Consider the following 16,280-nt stretch of genomic DNA (forward strand, 5'->3'; position numbering starts at 1 on the left):
GATAGATAGATAGATAGATAGATAGATAGATTGATATAAGCTAGATGATAGATGTAATTAATGAACTGCACTACTGATGATCGCTTCGGTCCTGCTTCTATTTGCCTATATATATGCACCAGCGACATATAACCTACTTGCATCGGGGACGGAGAGTACTCAGAGTACTACTACATATTTGCTATGGCACTCAGCGACCCAAGAAGCAGCACTGTGCACTCCACGGCTATGTTGGTCGCTCTCCTGGTCGTGTCCTCTCTCCTGTCCTCCACCTCTGCAGGTACAAGCAAGCAATATAATCATGCATGTATATCTAGCTAGCTCCTCTACGAGTACATACTGTTGTGCTGCCCTGATTTCTGCAGCCAAATCTGATCTGTTCTGGTTGATTGCACTGCATGTGTACGTGTGCAGAGTCGGGTAGTGACGAGTGCACCGTCGTGGATTATGACTGCGACGCCAAACCGTATTTGTGCCAAGAATCATGCAGAGCCAAGGCTGCCTCAATGGGCAGTTGGAACTTCAAACATTACTGCAAGGATAACCTGATTCTGCAGCCGAAGGAGTGCTGCTGCATCGTAAAGAATCCACGCCCTCCAAACTATATATAAATATATCAATATCTAATAATAAAAAGACAAAATTTCAACTTTTTTTTTTTTTGGTCTGGCCTGTTTTTCGTCTGGCCCATTCTACTAGCCCAACTGTCCCACTCGCTGTATTTCGCGGGCACTTGCTCCGCCCCCACTCGCCCTCTCCCTCGCGTGGACGACGATGATGCTCGCTCCCACTGCGCTCCGTCGTTTCCGTTCCCATCCCGTCTCCCTCTCGATAAAAAGCAAAAAAAGCCACCGCCGCTTGCTGCCGTCACGCACGCCGCCGCCATGGATGGCCGAGCAGAAGCTCTGCCACCGCCGCGTTCTACCGCCCTACCACCTTCGCCGCCCAAACCGAGAGCGCCACCGCATCCACCTCGCCCTGCTCCATCCGGCGCGTTCGATCTCCGGCCTCTTCCGTGCTGGGAAGCCGCACAGCCACTGCAGCTCCGCCGACGTCTCGGATGCCGGCCGCAGAGCGCGGTGCTCGCTGAGCGCCCTCCTCCTCTGTCGCAGCGCTCTGTGCAGCGAGCCGCGTCCGACTCCGGCATCGACGCCGATGCGCAGGCGGCTCTTGCGCAGCTGCCCGCCCAGCCCGCCGCATTCGGCACAAAGCGCGATTTTGGCCGAGCGAGTCGGATTCGGATCGGAATTGGTTTGGAATTGGAATCGAATCAAGACTTCAGCTCCTATGCTTCCGTTGCTCTGTGTTGGTCAGGAAAATTGAATTGAACGCAGAACGGAATCGACTTGGGTCACAGATGTCCATGATCTGTTCGAATTCAGGTTTCTATCATTTGCCACTTTTTCCCTCTTATATATATTGTAGCCCACGATTCTTCTTCTTGTCAAAACACCAATATAGTCTTTGTCGACAATGCCAGTTTTGAATCTTGGTCTCGCCGGATTGGAATTGACAACATGGATTCCAAACGCGATCTCGAATGCGATCTCGAGGTTGTCTGATTAGAACTGGTCGGATCTGCTATTTCTTTTCTCTGATTCTCTGATTTTTTTTTCTACCTGGGATGCAATACTGTTAGCATAGATTGGCTAACCTGGTCGTTCCCACAAGATTATGTTGCAATTAGGCTCAGCATGGATAAATCTGTTGTGTGGAGATCTTTAATGTCCTGGGTTTATGACAAGTATAAGCTGTCCTGCATCTTCGCGGTGTCCGGACGGGTGGCGGGTGTGCCGCGGCAAGCTGATGTTTGGAATGTGTCTAATATTGATCCTTTTTTTGTTGCCTATTTCAGGAGAATGACATTTCAGATAAGAGGGCAATGGGGAGGCCGACATGATCGATGAGTATGTGGATATCCGTGTTGAGATATACCAACAATGAATTATCAATCAGTAGCACAGACAGCTAGCAAAGTAGCTCTTTAATTCAATAAAATTGCTTGCAAATTTTGACTCAGTCTGTGAATCAGATGCAGATGTGCACGCTCCCCGGACTAGGGTAGTTGCTGGCTCCTTTATCTGACTAGGATTGGCTATTTGGGACAACAAAGTTGGTTCCCCTTTCAAGATTGGAAACAGATTGCTCAAGGAAGAGAAGTCTCAGAAGCTTGCATTGGAGCACTCTCAAAAGTGATTATTGCTCAAGAGCAATGCTCCAGAGCCCGTGCATCAGTACCTCAGTTAGTATTCACAAATTTGCAAAGTACCTATTTAGTACAAACTTGAGTACTGTTTTCTAATTAGCATTAGATTGGTCTACAAATGGCATATTAGAAAGTGTTCTGTACTTTTGTTCTATTTTTTATCAGGATGTAGTTTGTTGTCTGAGAATCTTCCACCATATACAAGACACTAGGATAAATATCCTTTCCCCAGCACACTGTTGTAAACAGTAGGAAATTCTTAATTCACATGAGGTGCATAATTTTTCAAATGGTGAGGACAGAAGAAAGGCGGGGTTGACGTGTTTACATGGTTGGTGATACAGGGCATGTTTGGAGTCTTTGCTGACCTTGACTTGCCTAGCCAGTCTTGCTTCAGATTACTTATTTGCGTCACTTCATCAAGCATATTCATTTCAAGTTAGGGCAGTATCTTCAAGTTTCCATTTTGTTCATATAAATTCTGATTGTAGTTATAATTCAGAGATGTCAAAATAATTGAGGTTTATGCTTTGTTAGAAATCACATCGTAACTGCAGTGATATATTGATTTATTTCAGTTAGCTGTAGAGATTCTTTTGCATATAAATAAGCTTCTTTCAGTTCCACATATCAGACACTATAGCAAAGTGCGACATTTTTTCCAGCATATTTAGCACTGAAATTTGGGGGATTGGTGAGGGAATGTGTGAGCTTACTTGAGTATAGTGTCAGCCATGTTCGGTCTAATTTGTAGAGATCCTTGTGTCTCTTTTTTTATGTGAATGACCTTTTACTTTCCATTTCCAAATCACATTTTGTATTTGGAGCTCAGACTGGTGATTGTTATGCAGGTACATGGAGCTGTTGATAAAGAGGATCTGATTATGATGGGTGAGGGGAACAATGACATGGAGGAGCAGATTCATAACAAACAAAGTGTACTTATTTGCTCATCCTGAATTTTCTACTTGCTCCCAGAAATTACTCCCTGTTTATTTCTTATGGACAGCTTTTATGCATCGTAAATGTTTTGGGTCATTTCATCTCCGAGATGCATGTGTCAAAAGCTAGCAATCTTGATTTTGATATGGTTAACCATTGCAACGAAGATGGTTGGGCAAAGTCGGTGGGAAGAGAGACTAGAGTAATTTTGATTTTGTCGCTCACATATGGCAAGGAGAAGAATGTGAAAGCCAGTGGAGTGCCCCAAGGAACTACTTACAACCGAGAGAGCAGCTGGGACGGAACTAGGTGTACTCAATTTTGGATAGCTGATTTGCAATTTTCCACCATATGTGCCCCTGTACAAATAATTTATAAGGCCCCTGCTGAGTAAAGAAACATATATGTTAGTTTCTCATGTTGATGTGTTCCTTCCCTCAATTTTTGTCCAAGGTCTGCCCTGCACGAGAGGGTATACTACTAAAAGGCAGAGATGATATAATTATGAGCATTTCACTGATATGCTCCCTTCCAAACTGTCAAATTTGATCTAAGTGGTTGTTCATTAAAGGGAGACAATGGTCAGCAAAAGGTTCAAGATTCCCCAAGAGTTTGTTTTGAACGGCTCCGCCTAAAACTGTTGGACTTGGCTCATTCTTGCGCTACTAATGGATATTATGCTTTTATCACAAAATGAACAACATAAGGAAAAGGAAGTCTGTCAGAATTCATATTCAAATATAGTTCAAACATTATATTGACGAATGAATAACTAAATTTTAACAATTGTATCGTGTATTTATTATTGAATGATATCCTATTCTACACAAATGCCACTACATATTTAATGAAAAAAATTAGTTTCCAATCAAGCGAAAAATCCAACTACTTAGTCAAACACAATGAAGGAGAGAGATAAAAACAATATGAATTTTAAAATGTATTATTTACCTGTAGCAACGCACGGGCATATTTACTAGTGTAAATAAATAATAGCGTCATTGGATGTCCATGCTGACTGATAGATACTATATATAAATTGCATGCGTGTATGTGTGTAATCAATGAATGGATCAGCCTGTGCCTACCTATCTGTCAGTGTATCCAATAATAACAACCAGCATCCATGATGAAGAGGCATTTAGCTGTCATATCAATTTCAACACTGATGCTAAATAGGTGGACCTGAACACGTCATAAATACTACCGGGAGTTTTTTAATTCGAACTTAGGATCACAACGTTCACATTTTTTTGGAGCACTAGATAGATGCCCGTGCGTTGCATGCGTTTTACAAATTTTTATCTACATATATGATCACGCACGTGGCTTGCAGATTACACGAACATATTAAGGAATCTACAAATATAATTACATAGAAAATATAAAACATGTTTCATGATCTTTGTCACGTATGTGGTGTAGATCCAATTTATAAAAAAATATGACGGCGCCAGGGTTCGCCGGCGGCGGCCGTCGGTCGTCGCGGGAGGCGTGGAGGTGCTGAAGCTGAGTGAGCGAGCACGGGCGGCGCATCTTCTCAGCGAGCGGGGGGTGACTGCGTTGCGTGTTGGTTGGAGCGTTGGCATTGGGCAAGACTGGCAGAGAGCACGCACCCTCCACCTTCCCTGCAGATGCAACTGCAATTTGTCCTGCAACTGCCAAAGGAGCAAAAGGATCGGAGCATCAGCATCGTGACCTGTCTCCTGCAGTGAACTGCCTCAACGCCAGCAACACAAAGCTCCGAGCGACCTCGCCGTCAGTGCACCGAGCGACGGACATGGACGAGAAGCACGTGCCGTCGCCGTTCAGAGGAGCCCCTCTGTCGTCACCTACTAGTCGACCAGCCGGTGGCCGTCCTCCCTCGCATCACTACACTCCCCTTTCTTCCTTCATTCTCCGATCATCTTGCCTGACGAGGACGCCGTGCGCTCGGTCATACATGCAGCTGCGGCGCGTGCGCAACACGGCGGGGATCGTAGGTCGCCGTGCGCGCGGCCTTACATGCAGTCGTTTAGAGCTCCGCGAGTCCACCACAATCATGCAACTGATCAGAGGGCGCCGCCATATAGAAGGAAGCCGATGGGTGGATCCATCCAGTCGACCCTAAGGTTCGAGTGTGTCTCTGAGCCATTGGACCGAGCAGGCTTCATGGGTAGTAAAAGGGGCCCGTTAGGATCGATTCTGTGGATCAGATCGATGAACCATTGAATGGAGCCGAACCGTCCCCATCTTCATCAGACTCCGTAGACGTACCTGAGCTGAGGGGCGGGACGTGGCCGCGTAAAGAAGCGAGGCGATTACTACTAGCGGGGCGATTATTAGGCGCTGACGATGACGTTAAGTATTTTTTAGGTGTAGAGATAGAGAAGAGAAGAAATTCGTACAGACTACACTATTAAAAAACACTACAAAGTGTTCAAATAAAAATATTGCAACTACAAAGTTATACAACTTTTCAAGATCTACAACTTTGGTCTTGGTCATTTCTACATCCAAGGTCATTTGATTGAAATTCCAATATGAGGAGCTCAAACATAATTTTTCTTGCATATATGATATCAAATGAAAAATTTGTCAACTACAAAGTTGCATAACGTTTCGAGCTCTACAACTTTTCGATGGCAAGTGAGCATGAGAGGGAAGAAAAGGAGGCCACTATTGCCGGAGATGATTATAGAGACTATAAAATTGATATGGTAATTTCAAGATGGATCATTTTTTTTTTCTATTGCGTCTCATGAGAATTGACTTGCAGCTGTGTTAGGGGTCTGTATTTGTTTTTGAGAGGTTGTAGCTAGTGTTTTTATATTCTTCATGTGATATATCGTTCACTAACGGTGATGACTTGTGGGAAAGATTGACCTTGCCTAACGGATGTAACAACCGACAAGGAAACCTTCCCCGATGGTGATAACCGTTACAAAATAGTCCCTCACGGTTTCGCGTCAAGGAGGAAAAACCATTTTCTTGATGTTTTTTGGTACTTTCCCTGATGGAATCTGCCGTCACGGAAGAACCTATCTATGGCAGTGATCGACAAGAATTAACATGTATATGCTCTGCTGATATTGCCAAAGTGGTGACAGAAAAGCAATAAAGCAACATTGTAAGGAAAATACAGTAAAGGCCGTGGCTAACGTCCGGACGTCCGGACGCCCACGCTTGTCCTGTCTGCTGCGCATGCCATGTTGCTGCTGCCTGCCCTCAGCCTGTTCGCTCGGTTGTAAACGATCGTAAATTTCCAACCAGAACAGTATTTTTCTCTCACGCCAAACCAGCTAGCAGTAATAATCCACGATCGTATACGATCGTTTCAGCCCCAACCGAACAGGCTGCCTGCCTGCTGCACGCGCCCGCATACGCCTGTTGCTGCAACGCACCTGCGCATGCTGCCCTGCCTCAGGGATGGAATGGGCATGCTACACGGGAAGGCGTAGTGAAGTCACCGCACTTTTGACGTTCAGCACCAAGCCAAATAAAGCGGTTTAGCAATTAAAGAGACCGTGTATCTCCAACAAGTACAGGAGTAGTTGGTAGTACACATGCTGCTGCTGCATGCCCCGCAAGCGCTTGTTGCGCGCCTACGCACCTACGCATGCTGCCCTGCCTCGGGGATGGAATGGGCACGCTCAACTGGAAGGCATAGTGAAGTCACCGCACTTTTGACATGCAGCACCAAGCCAAATAAAGCGGTTTAGCAATTGAAGAGGCCGTGTATCTCTACAAGTACAGGAGTAGTTGACAGTACACATGCTGCTGCTGCTGCATGCCCCGCATGCGCGTGTTGCGCGCCTACACATGCTGCTGCGTGCGCCTATGTATGCCTCTTGCCACTAGGCGTGCTGGTGCGCATGCACACGGGGACCTCCTCCTCCTGCGCTTCCTGTGTTAGCTAATGAAAACACTTACTGCATCTAAAACATATGAAACATTTGAAACAGACTTGTGCAACAAATGTGTATAGTCACTGTAACATATGCAACATCCAGATAAAACACTTGCAACAACTTCTCAAACAGTTGAAACATTTGGAACATATACTTGCAACAAACGTGTATACCAATTGCAACGTATGCAACATCAGATCTACTTTTGCAACATCCAAATTAATCTTACACTTGATGCGCAAGAAACATACGGAGCTCGACGACGGTGCATCGGAATAACCAGCCACATTGCACGAAAAAATAAGCCAGCACTCAGTTGTCCACGGTCACCCGTCACGGGACCAGCAAATGGTGCATGTAGATGCGGCCCCACGCTCCTCTCACAAAATCCAAGCGTCGGTCTTTCTCTCTGGTCACCGGCTCACAGCGCATGCACGACCCCACATGCCGCATACACCCCCCAACCAAGCGAGTGGCTGCTTGTGCTCCCATGCGCTGACCCACGCAAAAAAAAAAACAGCTCAGGGCCTGCTTGACTGTAGCTGTATGTCCAGTTTTTTTTCTTGGTCATCACGCGTTGCAGCGTAGGTCAGTTTGTCCGGACGGACAGACGCCAACAACTATGCATTACCGTACAGTAAACAGACTGAAGCAGGTATGATATGATATAGCAAAAGTGGTGAAGGAATAGCCCCTGTTGTCTGCAAAAGAAAAAAAAAAAGAAGCGCCTGTGTGAATTGGATATTTGGATACGACACGTTTATTACTCTACTTGGATCCAGCCGCGAGGATATGTCAATATCCTGGCACTGAGATATGCCGACATTAATTTTTGCAACAAAAAAAGATATGCCGACATTGATGTAGTGGCACACGGGGTTTCTTGAATCCTGAATGAGTAATCCTGAACAAGTACCCTACACTAACGATACCACCATCAATATTCTATATAAACTAGCACGCGAAACAGAAGCGGTACAGGCAGAAGCACCCGTGAACATAGTTATTAGGACCGAACCGAAGATCGAACAGGCCGTGAAGGAGAAAGACTAGTGTCGATAGATCCGATGAGGGCCTTGCACTCGTTTGCTTCGGCAACTTTGCATCGTCGTCCTCGTGGTCATGTCTTGCGCGCTGATGACGGCCACCTATATGCCGGTACACTTCGAACTGAAGTTACTTCATCTTACTCTGCAATTTCTCTTTGCTTAGTTACTAACATTGGTAGTTACCTATATATATATACATCTGCATGACGACTTGCAGATGATACGGAGGAGATTTGCAGCCCGATGCGTCCAAAGTGCATGGACCACGTGTGCGAGGAGGTATGCACGCGCAAGCACCACAACAAGTGGATCACCATGACTTGCAAGAACAGCATCAACCCTCCGCAGTGCTGCTGCGCCGTCAGGAAAACATAGAAGCCCCCTAGCTTTGCTGCCGCCACGCCATCCCGGCGGAGGCCTGTCGGCCGGCATTCGGGCATGCTTGAGTGCAATGCTGCGACCGAAAAACCAGCATGCCCATCGTTGAAAACAATAGTAATTCCATGAATGTAATGTAACAAGTCAGCATGCATATATGCTCTTGGGATATTCTGATGCATATATATATATATATCGTCGTGTGCCTCGGATGCGCGGTGTCTTTCATTTCTATACTTCCAAGCGAACGGTCAAATACACGATTATCATTTGAATATCATTTCTGGATGGATGTAATATTAGGGATAGATATAGATACAAGTATACAGCCTGTTCGCTTGCTTGTAAACGATCGTAAATTTCCAGCCAGGAACAATGTTTTTCTCTCACACCAAACCAGCCAGCAGTAAATAATCCACGATACGATACGGCCTCCCGAACAGGCTGATAGATATAAATACATATGTAGAAATTGAATTAGGGATAGACCATAGAGCTAGCTTGCAATAAAGGAGCAATGAACCAAACGGCCTATTCCCCATAAAGATAAATATGTTGTTCATCTCTAAAAACTGATGTAGATTTTTAAGGACAGACTTTGTGACCGCCTCCATAAACCAAAGGGCCTATCTCCTAGAACAGTGTGTTTTAGTAGTAATGAGGGTCAGTCTAATATGATGCAAACGAAGCAACTCTATTCTCTTTAATATTAGTAGGGGTATGTATAGATATAGATATACAAAGAGATCTATATATATTTTTGTTATAGATGTAGATGAGGGCCTGTTCGGCTTACTGAAACTTGGCTGAAAACACTATTCTGGCTGAATTGTTGTGAGAGAAAAACACTGTTCTGGCTGAAAAAATAAGCTGAATAGTGCGGATTATAAGGTATATATAGATGGAGACTACATTACCTAGTCGTCCTTCTATATAAACCCACAAAGCTAGTAGCTTGCAATATAATGAAGGAGCACGTACTAGTATCATAGTACGAGTAAAAATCATCGTCTCTCACCAGCTATGGCAGTCGTCAACACAAGAAGCACCGTGCACTCGATGGCTGAAGCCGTTTTCGTTGCTGTCCTGCTAATTAATGTCCTCCGTCCTCTCATCATCAACCTATGCTAAATCTACGAGTACGCATGCATGATTGTTGCTCGACTGCTACGGTGCTACCCACAGCAATACACTTCAGCCTAACTAACTAACTATAATCATCAACAGGGAACTAAAACTCATGCGGCGTCTTTGATGCCATTTGTTGTACTAACAGACTATGTTGTGGTTGGATGCATTATTGCAGTACTTATTTTTTGAAATAGTAGAACTTTTTTCGTGTGACAGCTAAAACACTCATTAATACAGAACAGAATTTACTACTGGAAACTGAAGTTTCCCTGTCAATATCGCCTCCACCGATGGAAAAGTTATGTATTATCCTGTCGGTGGGTGACAACCGAGTGCAAAACTATAGGACCCATAGAAAAAATAGTTATTTCCCTATGTGGAGTATAAACCAACAGGAAATCAAATTTCCCTATCGGCACAAAAACAGACACACAGAAAAATTATTTTATTCCTATCTGTACTCAATTTTCTTTGTTGGTTTTATATTACACTCGAGACTAGAAAAAACTCACCATCTATATATTATGTATTATCTGTTGTATAATATGCCCATTGTCCATAACAGCTGACTAACACAATGTTTTATTTCAGGTATTGCTTTAGACGCCAGGACCTTATTAGTGACGGTAACGACACATTTTTCAGCCGGGTTAAAGGCACACCTATCCCTGTGGTGCTTGACTGGGCCATCAGGGATGATGGGTCCTGCCAGCCTCTGCCCCCAAATGGTGGGGCATCTGCGAAACCCACAGCTCCGGCTTGTGTCAGTGCGAACAGCTTATGTGTCAACGCCATATAGGGGTGTGGGTACCTCTGCAATTGCTCCGAGGGATACAAGGGTAATCCCTATGTCACTGGCGCCAACGGATGCACAAGTGAGTTTTTTTGTTTTCAAAAGGATGCTCATGTTAATCTTTAATTATAGTAAAAAGTCACACAAATTCTTTCATGTTTCCTGAACTGGTGACGGCCAGTATATGGTGACTATACACATATTCTCTGCAGGGGCATGTCTACATGATAGAGAGAGAGATAGTTATGGAATGTTTAGTCTTCTAGTGTCCATGTGATTTGTTTTTTAGATTTTTTTTCACCAAACTCTGGTTCAGTATAAAGGGAGGAAGAAAGTAGTGGCCAATGTAACCGTTAATGGTCAATTATTACATTGTAGTATATTTCCAGTTTAATTCTGTTTAGCAGCTATAGTTTGCTAAATATTCAATGTTCCCAGCTAACTATTTGATTCCCATATATCTCTGATACAGATATAAATGAGTGTGATCTTCGGAAATCAGATCCTGAGAAGTATGAAAAACTATATCCCTGTTATAGTGGTAGCACATGCCATGATACACAGGGTGGTTATAAATGCAAATGCAAATTTGGACTAAGGGGAGATGGTAAAAGTGAGAAAGGATGTCAGCTCATATTGCCCATATGGGCGATACTAATATTTGGTGAGGATTTACTTATTGCATAATGATGTGCAAGCTCTTTCATTTTGTGATGGAAATTATCTTCAATTGGTATTTTTAATACTGTTGCTGGCTATGAAAATTTAAAAATCACTTCAATTTGTATTGTTGCATAATACAAAGGTATGCATGTTGATCTAAGACTGGTTTATTCTTTTTTTATGCTACTCGTTTTATTGTGACACAAGTAACTGTACATGATAGTTTGTCTTCTTAAAATCATGATTAGTTCAATACTTTGTAAGGCATATATATCGAATGGATTTTGAGATCCAAAGTTGTAGTTTGAGGTAAAGATGAAATTATTTTTAATGATAAAAGGGAACTTATGTATTGTTACCATTCCATTAGGTGCCTTTGAAATATTTTAGACGGTTTGTACCATTAAGAAGCATAAACGCTAAGGAGAAATTCTTAATTTAACAAATCCACTGCAACAGCATAGTTTACAGGCAAGAAAATGTAATAGACAAGTTTTAGCACAAATTAATTTCAGGAAGGAATAATGCAAGGTCTGCATGCAACTGTATGACTGACAATCGATCCTGTTTCACTGTGGCTGCAGCAATATTTATTGTCATCGCCCTAGCAACTCTCGTAATTTTAGAGGCTAAGAGGCAAAAGCAAAGGAGGTTTTTTGACAAAAACGGTGGTGACATACTCAAGAGCATGGGCATCAACATCTTCACGGAGGGTCAGCTGAAGAAAATCACAAACGGCTACAAAAACTCCATTGGAGAAGGTGCCTTTGGAAAGGTCTACATAGGGATCACTGGTGATGCCCAACAGGTTGCCGTCAAGTGCTCCACTGCGAAAGGCGAGGTGCTTCCGCAGGAGGAGTTCGTGAACGAGATCACCTTCCAGTTCCGCATCAACCACGCTAACCTGGTCCGCCTCGTTGGATGCTGCCTAGAGACAGACGTTCCCATGCTTGTCTTCGAGTTTATCCCCAGAGGAAGCCTTTGCAGCGTGCTTCATGGCACAGGCAAGATGCACCCGCTGCCCTTGCCAGTGCGCCTAAACATTGCCATCGGCTCAGCGGAAGCTCTTGCTTACATGCACTCTCATGGTGGCCACAACCATGTCCATGGTGATGTCAAGTCAGGCAATATCCTCCTCGATGATAATCTCACTCCTAAGGTCTCTGACTTTGGCTCGGCAAAGCTTGTGTCTGTCGCTAGCAGGTACTCCAAGTGGTGTGTATCAGGAGACATGAGCTACATAGACCCGATATACATAAAGTCTGGCCGATTCACGGAGAAGAGCGACGTCTACAGCTTCGGTGTGGTGCTCTTGGAGCTCGTCACAAGGAAGCCCGCAAAGGATGGGGAGAATAGCCTCTACATAGACTTCATCAAGTTATGCAAGGACGAGGGAAATGGACGGAAGTTGTACGATGAAGAGATCTTATCTGGTGATGACGCTCGATCTCATCATCACATGGAGTGCCTCGACATGATCAGTAAGCTTGCAGTCCAATGCCTCAAGGAAGACTTGGATGACAGACCGACCATGGCTGAGGTGGTGGAGGAGCTTAAGCGAGTGAAGGCAATAGCCACCGGAGGCTCATGTTCTGTCACAGGTTAATTAAGGATGTCTGAACGTCATTCTGGTATAGCTACTACTTTATAGCAAGACTTCAGCTTCATCCCCATATCCATGGTAGTCACAGTTTAGTACTTGAGTTGACTGTACTTTGAATTATATTCATGTAGTGTCGTGTCATCTTTATCTGTATCATGAGACTTGTTATTAAGATGCTTGTATTTTGTGCTTATGTAGACATGTAGTGCCACTATTACTTCTCCGTCTAAGAATATAGCTACGTACATTCTCAGACGGTGGAGTATTATGTTTGGAAACATCACTAGCTAATGATCGTATGTTGATATGGGCAACAATCTTATTTGTTCTGGTTCAATTATTCGTAGTTGTTTCGAATGAACACTATTGGGACTGGAATTTTCCTAGCGGTTCGAAACTATCAAGGAATGAAATAAGCAAAACTGTCAAAGTATTTTCCTGACAGCAAACCGGTATGAAAATACCGCTAGGGACCAAACGTCTAGAAAAATTTCATGTCGATTAACCATCAAAAACAGTTCTCGATACTTTCTTACTATTGGCCAACAGAAAAAACTATGCAGCATCAGGTTTGTTGATTTTATTCATGTCAACATAAATCGACGGGGAATAGTTTTCCCTATAGGTTCTCTATTGGCAGGGAAATTGTTGCTTTGACTACCCATTATGCTACCGACAAAGCAAATGAGACTTTTCATGTAGGTGAATGTCACACTATAATTTTTTTCTGATTTTATGATGTAGTTGGGTAACACAAATAAAAACAATGATTTAGCGGCTCACAGATAAAAGGAAGTCCAAATAGGAAAGCACCTAGTTCATGTTTTCACATGCCCATTTTATTGAAACCAAAGATAGCAACAAAACGCACACATGTGAAAACATGAATTCATATGTTTCAGTACTCGGTGACGGCTTTGGTTGAACCACAAACTTCACCTTCTTGGATAGGTACTGTACTTGCACTTGCGAATTATGAAAAATTAAGAACATGCATGTGTAAGCTCCAAGACTTATTCACCACTTGTAAATATTGAAGTGCAACAAAGGGTAGGTGTAATAAGCTAAATATTATTTTACAAAAACTAGTAGTTTAAAAAACAAGTTCACTTATGGGTTCCAAAAGTGTTTGAAAATGTGTATTAAATAGTTTTAAAACTTTCTTAAAAAGGGGGGTTAAATTTCTCAAAATAATTGTATATTTCAAAAACAAGGGTGAGAAATTAAGTTTCAAAAGGGGGTTTTGAAATTGTTTATTTTGTCATTCAAAACTAGATTCAAAATACCTTAAATGATTATTTAAAACAGGGTTCTAAAATATTTCAAAAGAGCTTCACAATAGTTTTAAATGATTTATCAAAATATAGTTTAAAAGGTTTGCAAAAGCAGGTTAAAAAGACATTAAAAATGTGTGAAAGGTATGAGAAGATAATGGTTTCAAACAAGTTCAAAATATACTTATTTTTAATCAAATTTTAATGTTTGAGAGTTTGCAAGATTCAAATAGTATAGAATTAGTTTCAAAATTAGTTTGCGAATCTATAAAATCTTCAAAATCTGTCCTGGGCCGAATTCAATTCAAAACCAACATAAATCTCCTGTTAGTCGCTGAATTCTCACTCTTGGTAGTAGGAGAATTCTTACTCTCATCGAGAGAGGATGACACTAGGAGTTGGGGCAATTTTCTTGTCTATTTCTCACACAAGCTCACACAAATGCCATACCAACCCAAGGGGTTGGGGTTACATATTTATAGGCTGCTAGCCAGCCAAGCATATGCCAAGATGCTAGTCTAAGATGCTAGTCTAAGATGCTAATATGCTGTCCTAGCTAAGATGCTGTCCTCTAGTCTAAGATGCTGTCCTCTAAGATGCTGTCCTCTAGTCTAAGATGCTGTCCTAAAAACAGAAAAACAGCCACACAAGGACCATGACCATGTGAGCATCATAGCCCCACAAAGACCAGCCACACATGAGACTTATCCATCATTCTCCCCCTAAGTCTTGTGCGTCGTCTTGTGGGAGAGTTGAACCATCCCGGTCCTGGAGCAGAGCTCAAGGAACTTGATCCTCCCAAGGGGCTTGGTGAGCAGGTCCGCAAGCTGGTCCTTGGTGTTGATGTAGCTCGCCTTGATGCTCCCTTCCTCCAAACAGCTTCGGATGAAGTGGTACCTCACCCGGATGTGCTTGCTGCGTTCGTGGAACACGGGGTTCTTTGCCAGGGCCAGAGCGGACTTGCTGTCCACCCTGAGCTCCACCGCTCTAGTGTCTCTGCCGAGGAGATCACCAAGCAGTCGAGCGAGCCAGAGCGCCTGAGTCGAAGCGGTGGAGGCCGCTATGTACTCGGCCTCGCAGCTGGACAGGGCCACCACCTGCTGCTTGACCGACTGCCAGCTAACGAGGCACTTGCCGAGGAAGAAGAGGATCCCGCTCGTGCTCTTGCTGGTGTCGATGTCGCCGGCGTGGTCGCTGTCGCTGTACCCGACGAAGTGTGCCGCCCCAGGGCACCTCGGGTAGTAGAGGCCGTGGTCGAGAGTCCCCGCAACATAGCGGATGATCCTCTTCACAGCCTGCTGGTGCTCCGTCGTCGGTCGCTGCATGAACCGACTAACGTAGCCGACGGAGAATGCCAAGTCCGGCCGTGTGTGGGCGAGGTAGCGAAGGCTCCCCACAAGACGCCGGTACTGCGTAGCGTCCACCTCCTCCGTCGTGCTGTCGCGGCTCAGCTTCAGCCTCTCCTCCATCGGAGTGAGAGCTGGGTTGCAGTCGGTGAGCCCAGCTAGCTCAACGACGCGCTTGGCGTAGGCGGTCTGTCGAAGCGTGATCCCAGAGTCATCCTGGTGTACCTCGATTCCCAGGTAGAAGGAGAGAGGCCCCAGGTCACTCATCTGGAAGGTGGCCTTCATCTCTTCCTTGAATGCCGCCACCTCCGCATCCTTGGTGCCGGTGATCACCAAGTCGTCGACGTAGACACCCACCAACAGGGCATTACCTCCATTGCCCCGTCGGTAGATGGCCGCCTCGTGCGGGCTTTGCTCGAAGCCCATCCCCTTTAGCGTGGAATCCAGCTTGGCATTCCACGCCCTCGGTGCCTGCCGCAAGCCATAGAGGGCCTTGCGCAGGCGGAGCACCTTGCCCTCCTTGCCGGGGATCGCAAATCCCGGCGGCTGGTGCACGTAGACCTCCTCCTTCAAGTCGCCGTTAAGGAATGCCGACTTGACGTCCATGTGATGAACACGCCAGCCCTCCTGGGCAGCTAGCGCAAGGAGGAGTCGCACGGACTCCATCCGTGCCACGGGAGCAAAGGCGTCGTCGAAGTCGACCCCCTCCTGCTGCACGAAACCTCGTGCCACCAAGCGAGCCTTGTGCTTGACGATGGCACCGGCTTCATCCCTCTTCAGCTTGTACACCCACTTAAGGGTGATCGCGCGATGACCACGAGGAAGGTCAGCAAGCTCCCAGGTGCGGTTCTTCTCAACCGCATCCATCTCCAACTGCATCGCGGCGCGCCATGCCGCGTGTCTCTCGGCCTCTGCGAACGACCGAGGCTCGCCGTCGTCACACGCAAGGTGCAACTGCGCCTCCAGGTCCTCCAGGTCATGAGGCACCAGTCCCGGCACCAACTG

General features: G+C 44.9%; 1 pseudogene; it reads left to right on the forward strand.

Annotated features, from left to right (window-relative positions):
* The first annotated feature begins 183 nt into the window (after window positions 1–183).
* On the forward strand, window positions 184–12,664 carry LOC136480695 (putative wall-associated receptor kinase-like 16; annotated as a pseudogene).
* The last annotated feature ends 3,616 nt before the right edge of the window (window positions 12,665–16,280 follow it).

The sequence above is a fragment of the Miscanthus floridulus genome, chromosome 9 (genome assembly GCF_019320115.1).
Source record: "Miscanthus floridulus cultivar M001 chromosome 9, ASM1932011v1, whole genome shotgun sequence".
Lineage (NCBI taxonomy): Eukaryota > Viridiplantae > Streptophyta > Magnoliopsida > Poales > Poaceae > Miscanthus > Miscanthus floridulus.